Genomic DNA, 16,980 nt, shown 5'->3' with positions numbered 1-16,980 from the left:
TCTGTGGATTGCCTCTTTGTTCTGTTAACTGTTTCCTTTCCTGTACAGAAGATTTTGATCTTGGTGATGTCCCAAAAATTCATTTTCACTTTTGCTTCCTTGACAAGTATTTATTTAAATCACATGATGAATATTTTTACCACCTAGGTTTTTGTTAGAACAAATTTACAATATTCCTAAAGAATTATGGATTGTGTTTACTTGGAAAATAAGTAAAACAAGGTAATATGGTATTTCTGGAAAGGCTACAAGTGCTTTCCTCCTTGCAAACTTCCCACTTGGTTAGGTAGACTTACTTAAAATCCTTGAAGTGAGTTGCGGTGCAGATCCTCTTGGCAAACATAGAGACTGCTTTTTACTGAGAGTGTCATCCTACTACTTTGGCAATTTCACATTTGTTACCATAGCAAAATCTCAAATTACTTTTTGTTCTACCTAAATTGCAGTACATAAATAAAAAAAAGATATCATAGAGTGTTTTGCCTAAAACTTAGAGGTAACTTGAAGTAGTGACTTTCCGTTTAAAAGAAAATACATTTTACCAAAATCCAATTTTCTTTAATCATCTCTCCCCAGTGCATTGTCTTTCCATTGCTAATGTATTTCCCACTTGTAACTATTGACAAACTTTGCAGTTCAGGACTGAAATTACTATCAGGGACCACAACAATTTTAACTTTGTGTTTGCTTCATTTATTACTGAAAATAAATTTCATTAAACATTTAAAAATGTTCTTATATGATATCATAATCTACATGGAAAAGGTATAATCCTGAGGCCAAAAGGCTTATTAACTATATTGAAAAGTCAGGTAATAGAAATGGAAGAAATCATTGAGGTTTATTCTTCTGGGTTATAAAATCATAAAAGCAGGTACATCTTGGTTACAGTTTGCAGAGGTCTTACTAAATTTAGCAGGTACTTTGTAACTTTTGTTTAGTGAGTGATTTAATTGGCAATCATTGGAAAGGCAAGTTAGAAAAGAGAGATAAGGGTTTGCAAGACCTGAAGATGTTGATTAATAAATAAGCACAATTGGGGGTCCCTGGGTGGTGATGTCTTGGTTGTGGCTGAGGTCGTGATCTCAGGGTCATGAGATGGAGCCTTGAGTCAGGCTCCACACTCAGTGGGTGTCTGCTTAGGACTTTTTCTTCCTCTCCCTCTCTTTCTGCCCCCCCACCACCTCTTTCTCTCTCTCCCTCTCTCAAATAAATAAATAAATCTTAAAAGAAAATAAGCACAACTGATTTGGTCTGAGAAATAAGGAGTATAGAAATTGTCACTCCATCCCAACAACTAAAAAGCTGAAGAAACTGAAAAATAGGCAATTCTCCTTAGATATTTCAGAGAGTGAGTTCATGGACAAACCACTGCTTCTAAAACTGGAGAGACAGACAGGCAGATACAGAGAATTACAACTTTCCAGAGCAGAACCTTCCGCAGAAACCAGTCCTGGGGTTGGGAAACCTGAGCTGTAATAAGTGAATTGCTTGGAGGTTTAGTGTGGGTATGACTCTGATAAGAACTCTAAGTGGGGACAAGCCCCACAAAACAAAAACAAACTCCAAGGGGACCCAGCCATAGGGGGCCTCTATACATTTGTGAGTTTTACCTCCAGGGGTTCTACCAGGTCCTCATAGTTAATAGTGGAGAAAAATTTCCTCATGCCTCTAGCAGGAGAAAGGGAAACGTAACCATTTATCTATATAAGAACAACTCAAGATGCTGATGGAAAGTAACGATGAGCAAAAGAATGGGAGAAAGTCTCCTTATTCATGCATAAAAAGATTTAATATGGTCAAGATGGAGGTTCTTCACAAATTGGTCTGTAGATTCAAGACAATGCCAGTCAAAATACCATCAAGTTAATTTATGGATATCAGCAAACTGATTCTAAATTTACTTGAAAGAAGAAAACCAACAATAGTCAACATCATATTAAAGGAGAGGAACAAAGTCTGAACACAGATAATACTCTTTGTATGAAAGGAAAGGCATTCAGGAACTGGTAGTTTGGAAGATGAAATACCCTGGAGATGACCTCTTTTCTCTTTCAAAGATAAGTTTATGGATATAATAAAAAATAGATAAATTAACAGAGATATCAGAATGAGACACGTTTGTTCCGAGGGTGCAAAATTTAAAGAGTCACTCACTTACAGAGTCACTCACTTACAGACTTACAGAGTCTGTTTACAGAAAACAAAATCTGGACACAGATGGCCAGTTTTGTCATGACAAATTTGCAGCCATGTATCCAGCAAATCAATTTTTATTTTGTACTTATAGATTTTCAGTTAAATTTCAAACTCTGTTACAATTTCACTTTTCTCATTTACATTGTTTATTCATCCAAACGTGTTTATTGAGTTCCTACCTAATGTGTATTGGCTAGGCAATAGATTATATATTGGTGAAGAAAACAAAAGCTGACTGCCCTTTTTGAGTTAATGATAAGTGAGGGATCAAGAGACATTTAACATGTACATAACTAAGTTAATAAGGACTTATTGTGGTAAGGACAATAAAAGAAACAAACATGATGCAGGAATGTCTATTATTACTGGTTCATGTTAGAGAAAATAATGATCATCTCCAAGACCTAAGATATGGTGGGGGATTAACCATATAGAAAAACTTTGGGGATGCAGTGTGGTTGAGGAAAATTCCTGCCTGAAGTCCCAAAATATTTCTTTGAATGTTAAATATTAAAGTTAAAAATGAAATAAAAAATAGGAAGATATTTTTTCAAGCATATAGAATAAAAAACAAACTACATTTGGTTATACCATAAAGATACTACTAATGAAGTTATTTCTTTCTTTCTAGTTTTGTCCCATGCCAGCTTTAGTAAAATTCATATTACTCCTTGACTACTCTTCTTCTGCTCTTGTCTTTCTTCTTTCTCTTCCTTCTCCTACTCTTCCTTTTTATTCTTACATATTTCAGATGGATCTAATTTTAATTTCTTCTCATTTAAAGTCACTCTTGAAGGGGCATCTGGGTGACTCAGTTGTTGAGCTTCAGCTCAGTTCATGATCTTTTCATCCCTGGGATCCAGCCCAGAATTGGGCTCTGTGGCCAGCAGGGAATCTGCTTGAAAATTCTCTGTCTCTGCCCATTCCCCCTTTGTCTCTCTCTCTCTATCTCTCACACACACACACACACACAGTGTTTCTTTCTAAAATAAACAAATCTTTTAAAAAATAAAGCTACTCTTGGATATTTTAAGTTTTTGTTGCTGTTGTGAATGAGATCTGGTCTCTATGTTCCTTTTCCTAATCTACGTAGTCTTGTTGTTTCACTGTAGAGAAATTTTAAATATAGAGAACATTCTAAGGAGTAAATAAAAATCTCTCACAGTATGTTATCTGGTTAATATTTGCAGCATATTTCAGGTTTATGTTTATATTTATAAAATCAAGCATTTTTGTTGGTCATATGTAATGATTACATTTTGTAACTCATTTGCTACATACATATGTAAAAGAAATTATTGAGTTTTTCTATATGTAGCTTGCATATGCCATTATCCATTGTATCTAATTACTAACACTTTTAATCAAATGCTTTATCTTCATCTATTGAAATAATTGTTATTTTCATATTTCACCAATTGATGAATAAGAGTAGGTTTATTTATTGTTTTGGAACAGGAATGCCTGTGTGTTCCTGGAACAGAATTTATCTATTCATTGTATGTTACTTCTATTTATTTGTGTCAATTTATATACATACAATAAAAAATTTACTACAACGGCTCATTCCATATGCCTTATATATCAAAATTTTTTCTCTACTTATGAGAAAATCCTCTGGTAGAAAATAATAATTCTTCCATTTTCATCACTTTCTTTCAAGAATTGTTATTTCTTTGACTTTTCCATATCTCACTCTGAAGTCCACTTATATGACATTAAAAACATAATTTTATACTTTTAGCCATTTTAATAACAGAATTGTATAGAATTCACTATTACAAAGAGTGGTGTGATAGAAAATGTTTATCTGTTGATTGTTCAGAACAACAACAAAAAGTAGCCTTAATTTGTAACATTCGTTTGCTTCCATGGGGATGGGAGGAGCCCCAGGCAGCAGTGCAGCAACAGCGGGGGGGCAGGCGTGGTGGGCGAGACCATCTTGCGCGCCAAGGGGGCAGGGCAGCGAAGCGCCGCAGAGGCCCGAGGCACAGGGCTGCAGCGGATCTGCGGCAGCTGAGGTAAGCGGGGCAGGGTGAGGGGCACAGCAGGGTGGCAGGATGCATGTGGCTGTAGCAATGTGGAGGAGGCGCGGGGAGGGGGGCGGATATTCAGAGCGGAAGTAGCGGTAACATGCCTGGCAGCCGGGAGGCAACGGAGCAGGGGGGAGGGGAAGCCGTCAGGCAGTAGTGGGGGGTTGGGTGCGGGACAAGCCGGGCTTTAGCGGATCGTCAACGTCAGGGCGTGGTGGACCGGGCTGCATGGGCCTGAGGGGTTTGCAGCCGGGAGAGAACACTGAGGTAGGGGTACGGGATCACAGAGGAGGGAGCAGGGGTCACCAGAGGCGGGGAAGGGGTCAGGCAGTAGTCGTACAGGGAGGGGTGGGAGCTGCGTGGCACCTGTGGGGGATGGTCGGAATCTTGGCGGCAGCAGAGGGAGTGAGGGGGTGAGGAGGTGAGGGGTGGGAGAAGCCTCAGGCAGAGGGGCAGCAACAGTTAGGACGGGTGGTGGGCGGGCCCATCGTGCGCGTCAAGGTTGCCAGGAGGCGAAGTGCAGCAGAGGCCTGGGCCACAGGGCCGCAGCGGAGCGGCAGCAGCTGAGGTAAGGGGGACAGGGGTGTATGTGGGCAGTAGCAATGCGGTGGAAGCACGGGGAGGTGGTGGATAAGGCGCCAGTAGCACGGTAATGTGGCTGGCAGCGGGGAGACAATGGAGCCAGGGGAGAGGGAAGCAGCTAGGCGGTGGTGGTGGGTGGAGGGTAGGGACCAGCCTGGCATCATCGGGAGGCCAGTGTTTTGGCGTGGTGGGCAGGGTAGCAGGGCTGCAAGGGTGCCAGGAGGTGTCAGAGAGGTGAAAACGCTCAGGTATGGGGGCGGGACCAGTGGGGGAGAGAGCTGGGGTCACCAGAGTCGGGGGAGGGAGCAACCAGTCAGTAGTGGTGCAGGGAGGGGTAGCGGCCGTGGGTCAGGAGCTGTGTGCCTTCTGAGGGGGTCAGCAGTGTGGCACCTGGAGGGGTTGGGTGGAATAGAGGGTGGAATAGGGCGGAATGCAGGGCAGCATAGGGAGGGTGAGACCAGCCCTGAGGCAGCAGCACAGAGACAGCTTGGCTGGTTGCTGGGCCTGCACATAGTGCTTGCCAACGAGGCGGGGAAGCGAAGCGCAGCAGAGGCTGTGGCACAGGACAGAGGCCGCCCGGCAGTGAGGGGGCCTGTGGGGGGGCACAGCTGGGTGGCAGGGGTGCATTTTTGGGGGGCAGCAAGCTGGTAGCCACACGGGGGTGGTGGATGGGTTGGGCAGACACACGCTTGGCAGCCAGGAGTCATCGGAGTGGGGGGAGGGGAGTAGCTAGGCCGTAGTGTCCTTGGGGGTGGGCAGGACTAGCAGGATGTGAGTGGGGTGTCAATGTCATGGTGTGGTGGGTCAGGCAGCGAAGCAAGGGCCTGGCTTTGCTGGGCTTGGTGCATGTCTACAGGGCGGGACCACTGTTAGCAGCAGCAGCGTGGACCCAGGGTAGTAGCGGAGAGGCAATGGTGGTTGTAAGTGGGGGCACTGTGGACGGTGGTGCAGCGTGGTGGGAGCGGCTCATGTTTTGGGGGCAGCCTGGTGGTACCAGTGCGGGGAAGGTGTAGTAGAACTCATGGGGTGGCAGCAGTGTGGCAACAGGGGTAAGGAATCGGGAAGTCTCCAGAGTGGGGGACAAGGGTAGCATCTAGGTGGTAGCTGCAGGAAGGGGTGGGCAGGAACAGCAGGGGTGTAGTGTGGCAGGTGGGGCAGTCATGCAAGTCAACAAGGCAGGGCTGCATAAGGTTGGGCTACGAAGACCAGCAGCTGTAGGACACAGGGACGCAGCAGGATATAGGGCAAGAGTGGGACCCAGGGTGGCAGCAGAGCAGAAGCAGGGTAGCAGTAGGGGGAAGTGACAATGAGGGGCAGGGGATTGGTAGTGGGGGTGTGGGGAGAGCAGATGGGGATGGTATCAGTAATGTGGTGGGGCATCAGGACAGTACTGAGCATGGTGGTGGGCGGGGTGGGACAGCACGGCTGCACGGGTGCATGTGGGGTGGCAGGCGGTTGGTGGTGGCATGTGGAGAAGGGGGGACAGAACCATCTGGGAGGCAGCGGCACAGCAACTGCACAGGTAGGGCACGAAGGGCAGGGTAGGGCCTCAGTGCATGTCAGTGGGGCCGGACAGTGAAGGTCAGCAGTGGCCTCAGGCACAGGGCAGCAGCTTAGCTGCAGCAGCGGTGGTAAGGTGGACAGTATGAGGGGTGTGCTGCCAACGGCAGGGTCACGAGGCGGGGGCACCCAGGCAGTAGCAGCATTAGGAGAAGGCTGGGATGTGTGGGGCGTCAGCAGCAGGTCAACGGGGAGGGAATCTGGAGGCACTGGAGCAGGGGTGGGGGGCCGACAGGCGGGAGCAGTTCGGGGGTGTTTGGTGGGACCAGCAGGGCAAGAGCATCAGGTTAATAGCTGTGTGGGCAGGGCAGGGGCTCTGCACAGCCGCGGTAACAAGGGGACAGTATGCAGTGAAGAAATGGTGGGGGGTGGGCAGTGAGGCAGCAGTGATTTGAGGAAGGCAGTGACTTGAGATGGCAGCAGATGGGGAGGCAAAGCAGGGAGGCGAAGCGGGGAGGGACTGGCCTGGATGTGGTTGGAGGGACCAGTGACGCAGCAGCTACATGGCAATGGCACAGCATGGCTTGGGGGCTGGGTGGGGCAGTGGAGATGGGCAGGAGCAGAGTGACCACGGTAGCAGTGGTGGTGCTGTTGGAAACAGGCACCAGGGCAGTAGAAGCACTGGAGGGTGGCGCAACAGGGTGGCAGAGTCCTGGGGGGTGCACAGGGGAGCAGTAAGGACACTGGGGGTGGCACAGCAAGGCATCAGTTGCAACGGCAGGGCAGCAGAGCAGCTGTGGTGAGGGTTAGCCATTGTGGAACAAAGGGGCACTGCTGAGGAGTAGCAGGGTGGAGGGTGGCAGCGCTGGTGGCAGGGGCCTGTCAGGAATGGGGGGTGGAAGGACAGCGGTGGGTGTGTGGGGTGCAGCAGGGTGGCAGTGGGGGATGGCACAGTGGGGTGGCCAGTGGTACAGGGTGTGGGGACCAGCCAGGCGGCAGAAGCACGGGTGGGGGGGCAGTGATTTGGTAGCAGCGCTATCAAATGCTTTTTCTGCATCTGTTGAGATGGTCCTATGATGTTGATCCTTCGTTTTGTGAATGCGGCACATTAGTTTGATCTGTGGATGTTGAACCGCCATTGCATCCCTGAAATAAATCTTACTGGATCATACCTCTTCCTGTATTGTAGAATTTGGTTTGCAGATATTTGGGTGAGGATTTTTATGTTTACGTTCATCACAGATACTAGTCTGTAATTTTCTTGGGGCGCCTTGGGAGGTTTCGATAAGGGCCATGCTGGCCTCCTAAAATGAGGTGGGGAGCATTCCTTCATCTTGTTTTTCTGGCAGAGTTGGAGAAGGATTGGTATTCATTTTTGTCTGTGGATGATTTGTAGAATTCACCGGTGAAACCATGGGGTCCTGGACTTTTGCTTGTTGGAAGTTTTTGATTTCTTATTTAATCTCTCTACTGCTCATTGGTCTGTTCAGATTTCTGTTTCTTTAGATTCAATCTTGGCAGGTTATGTTTCTGGAAATGTATCCTTTTCTTTTGGATTATCCAGCTTGTTGGAGTGTAATTGTTCATAGTACATTCTTATGAGCCTTTACATGTCAGTGGTTTCAGGGAACATCTCTTCCATTTCTGATGACGAGTCCTCTTTCTTTGAGTCTGGCTGAGACTCTGTCAGCTTTGTTCTTTTCAAAGAACCAGCTCTTTGTTGATCTGTTATTGTTCTTGTTGTTTTTTTTTTTTTTAATATATATCTTTCTGTTGTCTTTTTAGTCTGTATTTCATTTGTTTAAGTTATGATGTGTTCTTTCTACTAACTTTGGACTTTATTTGTTCTTTTCTGTTTCCTTGAGGTATCAAGTTAGGTTGCTTATTTGAGATGTTTCTTGTTTCTTGTGTTAGGTCTGTATAACTATAAACTTCCATCTTAGAACAACATTTTTTTTTTAAACTTGGCTCTAAGGGCTGCCTGTGTGGCTTGGTCTGTTAGGTGTTGGCCTTTGGCTCAAGTCATGAATCTAGGGTCCTGGAATTGAGCCCTGCATGAGCTCCCTGGGCAGCATGGGGAGCCCGTATCTCCCTCTTCTACTGCCTGCTGCTCCTTCCACTTTGCTCAGTCTGTCTGTCTCTTTCTCCCGCTCTGTGTCAAATCAATAAATGACATCTTTAAAAAAATAAAGTGAGCTTTATGCCCAGTGTGGGGTTGAACCTCAAAACCACAAGATCAAGAGTCACAGAGCTCCACTGACTAATCGACTAGACTAATCGCCTAATCGGGTGCCCCATTTTAGAACCTGTTTTACTGCATTCTGTGAGTTTTGTTTCATTGTATTATTTTTTCATTTACCTCAAAGTATTTCTGTGTTCCTATTTTGGTTTGCCCATAAACCCAACTGGTTGTTCAGTAGCATGTTTTTTAGTCTCTGTGTTTATGAATTTCCAGTTTTCTTCTTGTAATTGATTTCTAGTTCTATACCACTGTGGTTGGAAAAGATGGTTGATTTGATTTCAGTCCTCATTTGGGAAATTTCTAGGCTTCTGGAATTTATTGACTTGTCTTGTGGCCTTACATATGATCTAAGGTGGAGAACGTTCTAGGGGCACTTGAGAGGAGTATATTCCATTTGCTGCTTTTGGATGGAGGGTTCTGTGTGTATCTGTCAAGTCCATCTAAGTAACAGGTTGTCTGAGGCTTATGTTTCCGTTGTGATCTTCTGTCTGGATGGGGGATCATTGAGAGAAGTGTGAGGTATTAAAGTATGGTATTGGTGCTGATTGCTTCTCTTAGGTTTGTTCATATATGCTCTACATATTTAGTTGCTGCACTGCTGGGTGGGTAAATATTTATAAATGTTGCATCGTTTTACTGCATTAATTCCATTATCAGTTGTAGTGCCCTTCATTGGCTCTTGTTACAGTGTTTGGATTTTTTCTTTTTCTCCTCCATTGGACTGAAAATCAGAAGATCATCTGTTAGCTCTGCAGCCATGAACAAAGCACACCTTTGTTCTAAGTCTGGTTTTCTTTTTTTTTTTTCCTCTGTAAATAAACACAATAAATTCTTCTCCCATGACCATATCCTGACTTCAATACGAGAATGTGTATAAAAGTGCTTTATAAACTAGGAGATACTGCCCAATTATGAAAATGATTGTGCAACCAGCAAATGTTCAGGATAAGGTTTTTAAAAACATACTTATTTATTGTAGAGACAGAAAGAGAGTGCACAAGCATACGCTAGAGAAGGGAGGGTCAGAGGGAGGGTATCCTCCAGCAGCATCCCTACTGATTGTGGAGCCTGGTGTGGGGCTCTCTCCCAGGAGCTTGGGTTCTTGATTTGAGCCAAAATCAAGAGTCAGCTGCTTAACTGACTGTGCCACCCAGGTACCCCCAGAATAAGATTTTTACAACATTTTTTGAGGCCTTACTCTCATAGGTACTATTCTAAGTGATCTCTATTTCACTCAATTCTAAAAACTATTCTTAAATTTAAATAGAAGCTATTCTAAAAGCAAATATTCATAATATCCTCAGAGGTGGGAAAACAGGTAGAAAAGAGGTTAAGTAGGGGCACTGGGGTGGTTCAGTCATTGAAGCTTCTGCCTTTGGCTCAGGACATAATCCCAGGTTCCTGGGATCGAACCCCAGGTCAGGCTCCCTGCTCAGTGGGGAGTCATCTTCTCCCTCTCCCTCTGTCCCTCCCCCTGCTTATGTCCCCCCCTGCTTATGCCCCCCCGACTCTCAAATAAATAATTACATTAAAAAGGTAAGGTACTTGCTCAGTGTCATGATAAATGTTAGAACTAGATATAGTCCTGAGTGTGTGACCCTGAAGAATGTGTTCTTTACTTCTTACATTTACCAAAACATACCTAGCCCTCAAAATACCATAGATTAAATTAGTTTCCCCTTTCTCCATACATTGAGTATCAGAAGGTGCTACAATTCCAGGACCCTGGCTGCCTGGGTCAGAGGAGTGTCTGACTCTTGATCTCCAGGTTATGAGTTTAAGCCATGTTGGGGGTACAGATTACTTAATTGAAAAAAAAAAGATGCTATATTTGGGCTTGTTTTCTTTTTTCCTTTTGACCCCTTCACTCATTTCTCCCACCTCCAACCCCAAACTTCTGCCACCCCCCATCTGTTATGTCTGTGAGCTCATATTTTTGTTTTTGTTTTGTTTAAGGTTCTACATGTGATTACTAGTATTTGTCTTTGGCCTGTTTTACTTAGCATAATGCCTTCAAGGACCACCATGTTGTAAATCGAAAGATTTCATCCTTTATTATGGCTGAGTAGAATTCCACTGTGTTTATCAACCACAGTTTCCTTATTCATTCATCCACTGATGGCATTTAGGTTGTTTCTTTATTTTCACTGTTGTAAATAATCCCGCAGTGTACACAGGGGTGAATCCACCTTTGTGAGTTAGTATTTTTATTTCCTTCAGATAAATACTCAGAAAAGGAATTGCTGGCTCCTTTGGTAGTTTTGTTTCTCATTTTTTGGAGGAACTTCTGTACTGTTTTCCATAGTGGCCGCACCCTTTTATATTCCTAGTAATGGTGCATTAGAGTTTTCCTCTACTCCACATCTTCACCAAAACTTGCTATTTCTTGTGTTTTTGATAATGACTCTTCTGACAGGTGTGAAGTTGTGCCTCATTCTGGTTTGATTTGCATTTCCCTGATGATTAATGATGTTGAGCATCTTTTCGTGTTCGTGTAGACCATCTGTATTTCTTCTTCAGGAAAATGTCTATTTGGATCTGCTGCTGTTACATTAGATTACTTGTGGAGGTTTTGGTTCTTTTGTGTGTTTTGTTTTGTTTTGCTGTTGAGTTGCATGAGTTCTTTATATTTTAAACATTAACCACTTACTGGATATATAATTTACAAATATTATACCTTAGGTTACCATTTTATTTTGTTGATGGTTTCCTTTGTTTTTTGGACATTTTATAGTTTGATGTAGGCCCACACTTTGCTTCTTTGTTTGTTTTTACTTTGGTATCAGCTTAAAAGCACCACTACCAAGACCTATGTCAAAGACCTTTCCAAACCCTGTGTTTTCTGCTACAGGTTTTATAGTTCCAGGACTTATATTCAAGTATTTGACCCATTTTGAGTTAAATTTTGGGTATGGTATAAGAGAATGATGCAGTTTCGTTGTTTTGCCTGTGGCTCTCCAATGTTCCCAGCACCATTGATGACAGAGACTGTTTCTTTCCCCTTGTTTATTCTTGGCTCTTTTGTCATAAAGGTCCCAGGCCATAGATGTGTGTTTTTATTTCTGTGCTCTCTCCTATCTTCTGGTGATGTGTGTGTCTGTTTTTATGACAATGCCAGATTATTTTGATTCTCAAGGCTTGTCATTAGTCTGAAATGAGCAAGCGCAATGCCTTTAGTGTGGTTCTTCTTTCTCTAGATTGCTCTGGTATTCAGAGTCTTTTGTGGCATCATAGAAATTTTTAGATCCTTTTGTTCTCTTTCTGTGAAAAATGTCCTAAGAATTTTGATAGGTATTACAACATAGATGGTTTAGGGAAGTATGGACATTTTACCACTATTATTTCTTCTCACCCATGAATACGTGATATGTTTTGGTTTATGTGTGTTGCCTTCAGTTTCTTTCCTTACTGTCTTGTAGTTTTCATTATACAAGATTTTACCTCTTGGTGAAGTGTATTCCTGGGTATTTTATTCTTTTTGATGCATCTTCAGGTGGGATGATCTTCCTAATTTATTTTCTGATGATTCGTTATTAGTGTATAGAAATGCAGCAGGTTTTGGGGTAGTGATATTGTACCCTGTCCCTTTACTGAATTTAGTCATAGTTTGAACAATTTTTCACTGGCTTCTTTGAGGTTTTCCTTATATTCTGTATCATCTGCAAATAGTGACCATTTTACTTCTTTCTTTCCAGTTTTGATGCCTTCTGATTATCTTCTTGCATAATTGTTCTGCCTTGGATTTTTAATTATTGTGTTCAGTAAAAGTGGCAAGGAAAGAGTGGCAGTGTTTCTAACTTCGGCGGTCTTAGAGGAAATAGTAAGAGCTAAAACTTTTCAGTATCTGTGTGGTTATCTGTGTGGTTGTCACATATGGCCTTTTTTTTGTATAAAGATTTTATTTATTTATTTGAGAGAGAGAGAGAGATCACAAGTAGGCAGAGAGGCAGAGAGAGGGGGAAGCAGGCTCCCTGCTGAGCAGAGAGCCCAATGTGGGGCTTGATCCCAGGACCCTGGGATAATGACCTGAGCTTAAGGCAGAGGCTTTAACTCACTGAGCCACCCAGGTGGCCCATATATGGCCCTTTTGGTGTTGAGGTATGTTCCTGGTCTACATGCTCTGTTGAGAATTTTGATTGCAAACGTATATTAAAGTTTGTCAATTGCTTCCCTGCTTTTTAAGATGATCACATCATTTTTATTCTTTATTTTGTTAATGTGCTATATCACTTTGATCGATTTGCACCTGTAAACCATCGTTGCATTCCTGCAAGATCCCACTTGATCATAGTATATGATCATCTCAGCATATTGGTGAACTTGGGTTTTTAGTATTTTATTGAACATTTTTGCATGTATGGTTATCAGGGATATCGGACTGTAAGATTCTTTTCTTGGAGTGTCCTCGTTTATTTTTGTATCAGGGTAATGTTGGCCTCAGCAAGTGGGTTTAGAAGCTTTCTCTTCTGTTTTTTGGAAAAGCGGGCAAAGGACTGGTATGAATACTTCCCTGAATGGTAGAATTTACCATGAAAGGCATCTGGTTCTGGACCTTGGTATTTTGGGAGGTTTTAAATGGCTGATATGATGAGTACTAGGGTTTTATGTAAGTATTCAATCACTAAAGATGAAACTGTTTCCATATCTTGGTGGTGGGATGGATGAAGGGGAACGAGAGTCATGGGGGCCCAGCACTCAGAGGCTCCATGTGCCACTGCGGCTGTGCCATTCCTCTCAGATCCTGGCAGAGGAGGAAGGACGTGGTGGAAACACGGCAGAGTGGTGGTGGCTGGAATGTGGGGTCCAAGTGGAGTGATGAGACTGATGCGTGGCCCTCCTGTCCCACCCATAGGGTATCAGACCGCCTACTGCCTGGCCAACAGCAACTCCAGCACGTTCACCACAGTGGAGATGGGAGCTATGGTGAGGCGATTCATGGCCACCGATCTGGCCCCAGAGTCAGCATACATCTTCAGGCTGATGATCAAGATGAGGCAAGGCTGGGGAGCCCCTAGAGGCTACCATCATCACCACTGAGAAGTGAGGTAAGGCCAGAGACCCAGGTCCATTGTCCTGGTGATGTGGGAAAACAGCTGGGCCCAAGACTTCCTGGGGCAGGGCTTGCAGGGTAGTGTGTCTGCATATCCCGATATTTACCAGAAAGGCAGGAATGTCCCTGGAGAGGAGGTTGTGTAACTGGATCAGGGTGGCTCTGAGTCACCATGTTGGAGGGAGGCTCCCTGAAGCCAGTTGCTTTTTCTCTGATGTTCAAGACCACATGATCAGCTGAGCCAGGGGTTCCAAAACACGTTTCCTACCAAGCAATCCTAGGGAGATGTGTCTTCATGGATGGCGCTTCTGTTCCAAGCACTGGTGAGGTGCTTATTGTTCATTGTCTTGGTTTATCCTCAACCAAATTCTGGGGGACAAAGTGCTGTGAGGCCCAGTTCTACAGAAAACATGGCGCACAGACAGATTCAGTCATTTGCCAGGGACAGAGCTGTTGAGGCAGTGATGTGGACACCCCCCACAGACACTGGGCTCCCTGTTCCCACAGCAATCTGCTGTGGGTTCCCATCTCAGTGAGCCCCTGATATGCCATCCAGCCTCATCCTGGGATCTGTCTCAGGGGGTTCCCTTCCCAGAGCCACCCCAACTACTATAGGCCCTTTTTATGCCACCTGAACTTGGAGGGACCACAAGGGTTCCAGCTTAGGTCTGAGTTAGAACACATCAGGGGCAATCTGGAATGCAGAGCTGGCACTGGACTCCCACTCTGAGGCTGCCAGGAGCCTGCGTGGCTTTCAGGGCCGTGTGGTGCCTGCCAGTTTCTGTGCTACCACCAGCCCACATGCATAGTTCCCTTAGAGTTCTGGCTTCAGAATGTGTGGCTCAGGGACTGCATCCCTGTTCTCTCCACATCCAGGGAGCAGGCTGTTCTTTGGCCGCTGAGGCCACAGGGTTGCACACAGGTAGTAGCTTGACTTGGCCTGTCCCAGGAGTGGTGTTGAGGGGAACATATGGCTCATTTACTGCCTGTGCTCTTGAACGGAGAGCCCCATCCATGCCCCAGAGCTATCTTCCTGGACTTTGGAGCAAAATCAAAACAGCAAAATGAAAGGATCCAGGTTACATTTGGGCCCATTTACCTGCAGAGGTACTCTTGGTCTGTGGCTTGCTCATCAATGTCAGAGCAAGGCTCTTACTGGAGCACAGGTAGGCTGACAACCAGGCCTGCTGCAGGGTATCTGGAAATGTTGCCGCTCTGGGAGAAACACATTTGCTCACTAATCAAGCGTTATTTGTGCTGTTACGCTGAATCCTGCTCTGACCCACCTGCGTACCATGAGAGGCTGAGTGAAATGCAGTGCCTGGAGTGTAGATTATGTTGGCTTCTCTATACATCTGTCCCTAGGGGTTATTCGGCTGGTGGGGAGGGGGTAAGGGAGCAGGTATTTGGGGCTGACATGCCTTGATTCCGAGGAGCCCCCTGCATTTGAGCAGGAAGGCAGAGGGCTGCAGTCTGATCTGGCACCTGGGCCCACGTTGGTTACCACGGTGGTTGGGTTGAGGGGGAACACAGGGCCTGCCAGCCAGAGTCTGCGGCTCCTCAACTGCCTGTTGACAGTCTACACCCAGGGCTCAGGGCACTGGAGCAGAGCCAGAGCCCCAGGGCCCAGGCAGATCCTCATAGAAAAGGACTGAAGCCAGGGAGGGAGGGAGGCAGGCAGGCCCAGGCAGCCACAGCAGCCAGCCAGGTCACTGGGGGGCTGAAGCCTGGCTCTGTGCTCTGTGCTGCATTGTAGGGTTGGCATGTCTCATGTCAAAAAGCACACAGTGCCAAGTCTGCCGTCACCACAACCCTGAAGTAGACGGTGTGGTGTGGCATGCAATCTGGCACCTGGGTGCGATGGGCGTGTCTCCTCATCCAGTTTACTTTCAAATCCCTAGGTCAGCACCTGGGCATTGGACAGAGAGCAGCTAGCTAGGGTGCGGGAGTTCTTTCTGAGGAGGCTGGCAGGTGGAATGCTGCCCTGTGGCTGAGGTGGGCGGTGGGGGTAGAGACCAAAATAGCCTGCTAAGTGCTAAGGCTCAGGTTTTGTGCAAGGGGATTCTTGGAGGCACCACAAAAGAAGAACCCCATCTGCATGTCTCTGCAGAAACCTTGGTTGGGTGCAAGGAGGGAGAAAGGATGGGAAGGAGTATATTTGCTCTTTCCACCACTATGCGGGTTACCTTCTTCCAAAAAGATCCATTGAGGACATGGAACACAGAGGCCGAGCCACCTGGTGGACACCAGGAGAGGGTGTGCTGTGCAACTGGGGGAGAAAGGGCTAGACCTGCCTGACTATGGTGGATGCAAAGGGGGCACTGAACAGGTTTGTGGGCCTTGGGCAAGGCGTTGAGCTGCAGGGCTTCCAGGCTTCCAGGCTATTATCGAGGAAGCCTCTGTAAACACTGTTTATGGATAATGGCTTCCAGGCCATTATCCATGAAGCCTCCATAAACACTGTTGCAAATCCTTTACAACCCCTCTGGTTTTCTCCTTGGGAGAAAATTCTAGAAGCAGAAACCTTAGCTCAGAAGACATGAGCATATTTGGCGTGGAGATACGGAAACTCATGGACACCCCATGCCCTGGCGACCAGGATGCAGGTCTTGTGGCCTCTCTGCTTCCATGTTGATGTATTGCCTTCTATGTTAGGTGAAAATATATCTCATTAAGTGTGTGTCCACAGGCCTTTTATCCCTACTTTGCCATTAAATGCCTGTGACTATACACGGTGATGTGTCTTGTGGGGTCTTAGTGTCTGATCATGAAAATTCTCAAACTCAACTGGGTACGGATTTGCAGAACTCATGGAAAAGCTGCATTCACGCCAAGCAAGCATTAGTAAAGGGGGACTGAGTGAGTTGAGGAACATGAGCCTACCTTTGTGACTCTTGTTTGAAATGTTGCTGGTTCTTTAATATTTCTTCTCCCAGACTTAGGGAAGCTGTATCTGAAAATATCCATGATCTACAGAAATGTGATGAAATACTTCTGTGTGATCAAATGGGAAAATTTAACTTCTCTCCCTTCCTGAACCCTCCATCATTCAGAAACTCTCAGGGAAAATTCTTTCTTCCAAGGTACTTAGGATAATTGGCGTAAGTTCAGCACAAGAGCCTTTTTCTTGTTAACAGGACACCGCTGGAAACATTGAGTGAAATGTCCAATTTGACAGTAATGTGTATAGACTCAGATAATGACCAGACAATTTTCAGGAATTAAGGGTGACTGTGTGCCTTGGCAATAGTGGCTTCACACCTCGATGACACAGTGCTCAGGAGCCAGTGCCAGATGAGTAGGGAATGTTACCTGTTGGTAGGTATAGGAACCTCAGGATATTTGGGGGACCTTGAGAAGAGGAATCTACCCAA

The 16,980-nt window shown here is 45.5% G+C and overlaps 1 long non-coding RNA gene across 1 annotated transcript; it reads left to right on the top strand.

Annotated features, from left to right (window-relative positions):
- Positions 1-4,078: 4,078 nt before the first annotated feature.
- Positions 4,079-16,143, top strand: LOC116579665. The gene is made up of 3 exons (XR_004281368.1): positions 4,079-4,220; positions 13,409-13,601; positions 16,111-16,143. It is a non-coding gene; the product is annotated as an uncharacterized LOC116579665 (long non-coding RNA).
- Positions 16,144-16,980: the final 837 nt, after the last annotated feature.

The sequence above is a fragment of the Mustela erminea genome, chromosome 19 (genome assembly GCF_009829155.1).
Source record: "Mustela erminea isolate mMusErm1 chromosome 19, mMusErm1.Pri, whole genome shotgun sequence".
NCBI lineage: Eukaryota > Metazoa > Chordata > Mammalia > Carnivora > Mustelidae > Mustela > Mustela erminea.
This window is presented reverse-complemented; position numbering and strand designations above follow the sequence as displayed.